This window comes from Temnothorax americanus, unplaced genomic scaffold (genome assembly GCF_048541705.1).
Source record: "Temnothorax americanus isolate GAGA-0224 unplaced genomic scaffold, ASM4854170v1 Scaffold61, whole genome shotgun sequence".
Taxonomy (NCBI): domain Eukaryota; kingdom Metazoa; phylum Arthropoda; class Insecta; order Hymenoptera; family Formicidae; genus Temnothorax; species Temnothorax americanus.
In genome coordinates this window covers 606,743-614,510 of record NW_027509762.1, presented here as the reverse complement: position 1 = coordinate 614,510, position 7,768 = coordinate 606,743, and positions in this window count along the sequence as shown.

Genomic DNA, 7,768 nt, shown 5'->3' with positions numbered 1-7,768 from the left:
TACTTAAGTGACGACTAGTGTTTCCGAAAAAAATCTTAAATAGAGAAATCTGTAGATCAGAAGCATTTCGCTAAAACACCCCGCATGAATCAGCTATTTTAATCGCAATTGAGTGATTAAACTGCGTCGGGAAATGACAGCTACGGCGGTAATCGTCCGTAATTAAAGATCCAGTCTGACAAGATAGCAGCTATCTTGTCCCGGCAAAGCGATTGCAGATTATCCCCGCACGATCATGATAAACGTTTTGATCACGGTTACTTAATTAAGTCTGCGGCTTAAGTACGCAATGGGAACAATCCATTCTTTTATAGCGAGATATCACGTACAATATTATTTAGATATGCGAAGCGTATGTCGTGTCTGCACACTATTTTTAGCAAAATAGTGAAACGATCAAAAACATTTTATTGAATATATTGATATAAAAATACTTGTTCATTGTTTTCTTGCCAGTGTAAAACATTCCTTATTCTTGATATCGACCATTCCTATCTGCCATAAAAGTAGTTTAATTATAAAAAATATTTTGTATACATCTATATTATAACTGCATGAATTTATGTCAATTGGAGAGTTATGTATAGGAAAAACGAGAAAAATAAGAGTTTGTTCTTTTATTTCTTTTTTCTTTTCCTATATAATATTATTTTCAAATTTTTTATTAATGTATTATATTTTAACAGTCTTGTATATGAATTTTCAGCACGATTATCAGAACCTTATGTTGCAAGGAACAGAAATAAAGACTTCATTATTTTCGCAATATTACTAAATGTTATATTAGTACTTAATATTACTTACAAAATAAATATTATTTTTATATTTAAATTGTATTATTAATAACTGCGGATTTTTGAACGCGTCTTTAGTTCTCAAATCAAAGAAGATCGCTCTTTTTCACTTCTTGGATCTCAATGAGATAAAATTGTTAGTTTTGTTAGGTACTTAGGTGTAATATCGGCTTATAAACACAATCGCATACGAACAAGCGTGCACGAGCCGCGCGTAGCCGGCTGGCACGCGCCACATGTAATTCAATCGGTTATTCGAACGAACCGTCTATGGTGGATGGGGAAAGGTGGACAGTGGGCATATCCTAATCCCGAGGAAACGGTTACGGCATGTATAATCATCTTGACGGCGCTTCTCCGCCTTATTTTCTTAGCTGGCTCCTCGTGGGCAGATGCGGCGCTCGGTTATATAGCTTCTTCGTCACCAACTCTTTTTTTCCGAAATAAGAAACTCGAAACACGTTATTTTTGGCATGTATAACACGGCTCAACAAAAGTTAAAAAAAGAATAATCATTCTTTGGTAATTCGTTTGACGATTGATACTTTTTTTCCTCTGAAATGTCCAAATATGTCACAGTTTTGAGTTAGAAGTTATAAGAAAGAGCTGTTTTAATATAATTCTCTGGAAAAAAATTTTTCATACATGATTATATATGAAGAAAAAGTTACTTTTTGTTTAATTTTATAATAGAAAAGAATATTACAAAAAAGAAACGGTACTAGCTTGAGATAAAAAAAAATAAAATGTTTAAATAATTAATGAGTATACTTTAGAAAACAGAAATGTATTCAGCATTAAGAAATTATGGAAAATAATTTCTTGCTTTCTCTCAAAAGTTCTAAAAAAAAAATTAATTTTTGCTGAATATTGTAATCATCAGCGTCATATAATTGTATTAGGCGATAGAAATTTATTTTTAACAACTCAGATATATAAATTGCAAATGTTAGAAGTTCTATGTTGTATCTATGTTTGCGTGTAACCAGAAGATTTTAATCCTCCTGCATTCAAACTCCTTGCACACAAATAATGCGTACGCACGTGGTCATCATGTAAAGAGCGCGTGTGCGGGGGTCAAAAGAATGATTAAGTTCACGTGCGTGTTTACATAATTTGTAATGGTACTTAATCTCTTCTTTGATTTTGGTCGCGGGCAAACACAGGTGCGTCAAAAAGTACCCCGTATCGTACCTGCCGTCGCTTCTATTCGTTGCTATACCATGATTCTACGGATTCGCGATTCGAATAGGGAGTGAAAAAAGGCGAGAAGGGTGACTGAACAGTCGCTCCAAAGCAAGTTTAATGAAAGAACTCGCAAACTCTGGTTTCAATAAAGTGTTTCAATAAAATTCATCACGGAAGGTCTAACAAATTTTTAAATTACTAATTTTCAAGTTAAAATAAAAAATAGTTTTTAAAGATGATTTCTATAAATTATTTTCATTGATATTGCTTTAATTGTTTTTAAAAAATTTTTAACTTTTTTTGAATTTGTTTTTACTTAATGCATAATGTTTTCACTTAAAGTTTATTAGTATTTTTCGTAACTCTTTCTAATCTAATAATTTAATCTTTTTTATTTTTTTTAGCTTATAATAATTTTAATAATACAATTTAAATTATAATAGATTATTTTTTCTAATTTAATCTTTAAATCATCATTTAATTCTTCTAAATTTAACTAATTTAATCTTGTGTAGCAAAGAATAAATAAAATAATTAAACATATAATTAAGTGTAAAATCTGTCTGATCTTTTTTTACAATTTTCTTAATTTTCTAAAATTTTTAAAAAACTTTTAATCACCTTTCTTTACTTACTTTATTAGTGCTTAACTCTGAACTATTTAATATAATTATCGCTAATTTGATTTATTGTTGAGATCCAAAGAAAAAGAAAATATCTTTTACGAGGCTCAACTACCGTAGACCTAATCGATTGGAAGTGTAAGTTAATACTAGGTTGTACACACGACGTGTCATGAGTTCTGGATCCATGTATGCGATCCGCTCTTTTCCTCTTTCTTCCCTCTTTATTTTTTCTGCTTATGTGTTAACTATGCATTTACAATGACATAATTAACATAGACCATTTTAATATTCGTTGTAATATAAAATGATCAAAAATTCAAATTATTTTTTGTGTATATCTTCTATCTTATGCTATATAATATCTTTATAAGAAATGCAATGTTCGAAATTTTCTTAAAAAAAAAAAAAAAAAATAGACGATTTATATTAAGTAAATTAAATATAAAAATATCCCTTCTTGTTATTTACTTACATGTATAAATTTAAGCTAATAAAAAACATATATTTCTTGAACTCCCTCTTTTAATTACTAATAATTATTTGAAACCTATTTTTTTTATTCTCTAAATATATTAAGAAAAGAAAATTAACTCCGTATTATTCAGAAAGTCTTTCATTAAACGCACGGGATACTTTATATATATATCGACAAATTTCAGACGAGCGGAAAACATGATCTTTGCTCTCACTGGCACCCTCACGCTGATACGATGACACAACATGGTGATGACGATGTGCCGTGCTCGTGCGGTTGACTTCCTCTTCCTGTGTCCGCATATCGAAACTACGCAGTCAGATGTTCCGTCTATACTCGCGCCATTCGGTTAGGATTATGATGAGACTAGATAATCGAATATACGCTTATAGGATAACATACTTTAATGAGAATAATATTCTTACATACACTTCAATTATTGAATTTATTTTAATTAATTTTTTCTACATTTATTTCATGAAAATTATACCCTCCCCCCCATTTCATCCAAGGACATATTTTATTGTAAAAAGAGAAAAATGTGTTAAATAATATATATTAAACATGCAGGTGATATCCTGATGATAATTAATAATGTAATAATAATATAATAAAACAAAAAAATAATATATTAGAGAGAATGTTATATCTTATTTATATTATGTTTAAATTGATAGATATACACAGTAAAAAATAAAACATAATTATAACATTTTTTACTTATCCCACAAAGTCCACTCTAAATTTTAAGTTAAAATGACTCATTCATCGTGTGTTACTTATTGTTGACAAATTAGAAAATTGACACTATACTTTATATTTATATTCGTTCTTTTGACTTTATTTTTCAAGTTATATTAACACATGATATTAATTATTTTACTTGAATTATGTGTAATAGAAACATTTAATTTTAGTAAATTTAATTATTTTGTATGTCAAAGTTTACGATTATTTAAAAATTTACTTTAACTTTTGTTTATATATTAAAATAACTTTAAGACGTGTTGATTTTTTAAAATAATTGTGTTAAAAAAACTCAAAATAATATTTAATTTCTAAATATGACATACATAAAGTGTTAAATTATCACGTTGATATAAATGTAACACATGAAAATGTTAAGAAAATAATAACATAACTGTTGTATGTTAATTTCACATTGAAATAATAATAAAATGTTGGTAACACAAGAAAATTTTAACATATAGATCGCTATGTACATACGATTTTTTACTGTGTAATATTATCTCTAAATTCATATTCAAGATGATGTAACGTCGAATTGTTGTTGAAGTAACAAATTCTTCAGGAAAATGACACAGGATCTTTGCATGCCGAGGAGAACCCACGGTCGAGTTCACCGTTGACTGGTCAATATCCGCGAAAAGGAAGGCATTACAAGCCGGTGATCTCGAGAAGGGTATCGAAGAGCAGGACCACCGTGATCGGCGCGCGGTAATGGTATCTTGAGAAAATATAATACCTCCCTTCCATCCAGCCAACTAAGATATATATAATATGTCATATGTATAGCCAAAGAAGATCGTCGATGATCGCCGAACGAGCGATTAGTATCCCATATTTCCGATGTCATATATAAGGGAGACCGGGGCTCGTTGGCACAAGAGGCAAGTTGGCAATGCGTTCCGTTTATATATTTATAGCGAAAAAAACAATGGAAAAAAGTTATCACAAAATATTTCTTATATATGACATAGGTACTTTTCACAAAGTTTTATTTTAATCAGACAAGTATTACAATAGAAAAAGAGAAAAGTCTGATTCAAGAGGTGACAAGTAAATTTTCGAGCGTTTCAAAATATCGTATTAATATTCTTCAGCTTGAGAAGTAAATCAAAGTGACGTATCATTAGTTAAAAGAAAAGTTTCTGTTATTATACGACATGTTATTTTGACTAACAATAGTAATTTATTGTAATAAAACGACTGAAATAAAACGTATGTAAGGATGGGGTATGTTGACTCATGTCAAGACACGCTTAGCTTGACTTGTTGTTACCGTGCGCGTGAGACCTGTTTGAGCACGTGATATACTATCTACAATGCTGATAGAAGCTAAATATATATTTATATTAATATTTTTATGATGAAGAAAGCTACATCTAAAATAGTTCACAATTATTTTTCTGCAACAACGTTTTGATATTCAATTATTACAAAATAACTTTAAAAGATACAATCTTTATCAAGAAGTACGTATGTGTTACCCGTTTTGTGTTTCTATTACGTATTCATTTATTTAACGTGGACTTTTGTCGCATAGCCAACTTACCCTACTATCGGGGAAAGTTGGCCACAATGCAGCATGTTCATATTTCATTTATTACAAAGAAACTATACGGTATACAGGAGCGTTCCTAGCATGAAAATGTAAAGAAAGGTTCTCTTTATCATATTAGTACTGTTTAATCATGATAATTAGTTGTATAAAAACTCAAATGCCGAAATTGTAAAAACGGTGCCAACGAGCCCCGGTCTCCCCTAATGCACGTTGTTTGACAGCGGCAACGGCTTGATTAAATATAATTAAAACTATAATCTGCTTGTACTGATGGATATGAGTATAAACATTAATTTTACTTCTAAAATTCTTATTCTACTTACATGAGGCGAATTCGTAAAAAAAAGAGGAAAAAGAAGAAAGAAAGAAATCCTTGCCATTTCTGATATTTCATTAGTCCATATTCTCTCATAACGTATGTTTCGTTTTATTTTCATTTTTTTAATAATTTTAATTTCCAACAACATTCTTAATAATTATTTTCCAATTTTTTTTGTTTTTGATTTTAGAAAAAAATGATATTTTTTTTAACTGCAAGAAGTACATCATGTTGTTCTGCCACTTTGCACGCAACTTTTACGCAAGTATGGATACATAAGATCTGACGACAATATGTTAGTACACAGTTTCAGTTGGTGAAAGAAGAAACGAGAAAGAGAAGAAAGGGAGACCAAGACAGAGACACAAGGAGGGAAAAAAGGGATAGAGAGCAGTGGAGTGGGGTCGGATGGTACGTACATAGTCAGTGAGCCGCTTTAAGGGGTGAAAGAGTGGGTGGTGGATAGGTGGTAGATCGCTAGTTAGCCAAGAGACATTGACATGCCATCCCGCCGGCATGGCAGTGTCTCTAAGAGTCGCGCGTCCAAAAGTTGCGTTGAAGTTTAATTGCTTAAAATTGAATCGAAAGTACTCTTTAAGACAATTTAAAGTGGCAGATTTTCTACGACATCTGAATCGTAAAAGTCGTTATCAGTCTGATCAAATAATTTCTTGAAAATAATTTAATAATTTGACTCGTTGGAAAACAATCATAGTTCGAAAATAACTGAAATAGTAAAGTGTCGCTAAAAATGCAAAACGTAAAATTATGTCCAGGATATCAGATTAAAGCTGACATCAGAAAAATATGAAAGAAATTTGAAAAGTTTGTGAGATAAACAAGTGAAAAATCAACATACAATAGAAAAGAAGACCTAACAAATACTCAGAGTCGCATAATATGAAACGCGTAATTAATAATTTGCTCTATAATTGAAACTATATAAAATACGATCTAAAATATAAGTATTTCAGTTCCTGTCTCTAGATTTTTAATTTCGCGAAAGAATATCGCAAAAATGTGCAGAATATTCATGTAAAGAAAAATATATTACTAAAAGTGAAATATTTTTAGTTAGAAAATGTCAAATTATAACATAATATATAACAAAATTTAAAAAATTAAAATGATGGAATGGAAAAATGTGCGTGAGATATCTAATATCTAAATGAGATATCTAAATGAAACGAGAAAATTTGACCAATAAAATTACGGAGATAGTGTAGACTGAAAACTTCGATTGATATAAAGAACTTGTTTTCTTATCATGTGTTGTTAAGTGCATTGTGATCGTTGAAGTGATATATAATTTGCCATTCAATTTTGAAGGAACTATCCTAGAGGACGAAAGTAACTTTGCAGTGAAAAAAAAATCGAGATTATACTATTAGCTGTAAGAAGATAAAGATTCTTGGCAAAGGCTACCGGGTGTAAAGATCATATAAGAAGATGCAAACATCGCGGATCTGTGAATGGGAATATCCGAGGACAGGTTTTCTGCAGAACCCTCTAACAGAGACCGGCAGGTCTTCCAAGCCGTAAAGGTACGTCTATACGCGTCTGGCGAGCCGTATGCACGTGCATTTTCCTTCTTCATTCGGTCATTCATAAAAAGTCATTCATTGATTCATTTGGCCGATCTTTGCAGTCACATATATCTCGGTCCAGCGTTAGCAATATATTTATCGACATAATAAATATTGTACATGACTCATTCATATATAAAAAAATAATTTGATGAAATAAAGTATTCGAAAAATTAAAAAAGGTATTGTTTTATACAAAAATAAAAATATTTTTTCTCATGGAAATTAAAACACATAAATATATCCAATCGGCTACATATATATTTTTGACACTCAATGCTAAAACAAAATATCTAATTTTTTTTTTATTATTATTAAAAAAATTCTAATAATGTTAGAAAAAAAAAGTTTTCTCCATAAAAATTAAAATATATATTTGATTCGTGCTGTAACTTTCGGCAAAATTTGAATTTATTATATATGTATATCCTTAATAGAATTATTGCAAAGTGTGTTATTCTGATTGTAAGTAATT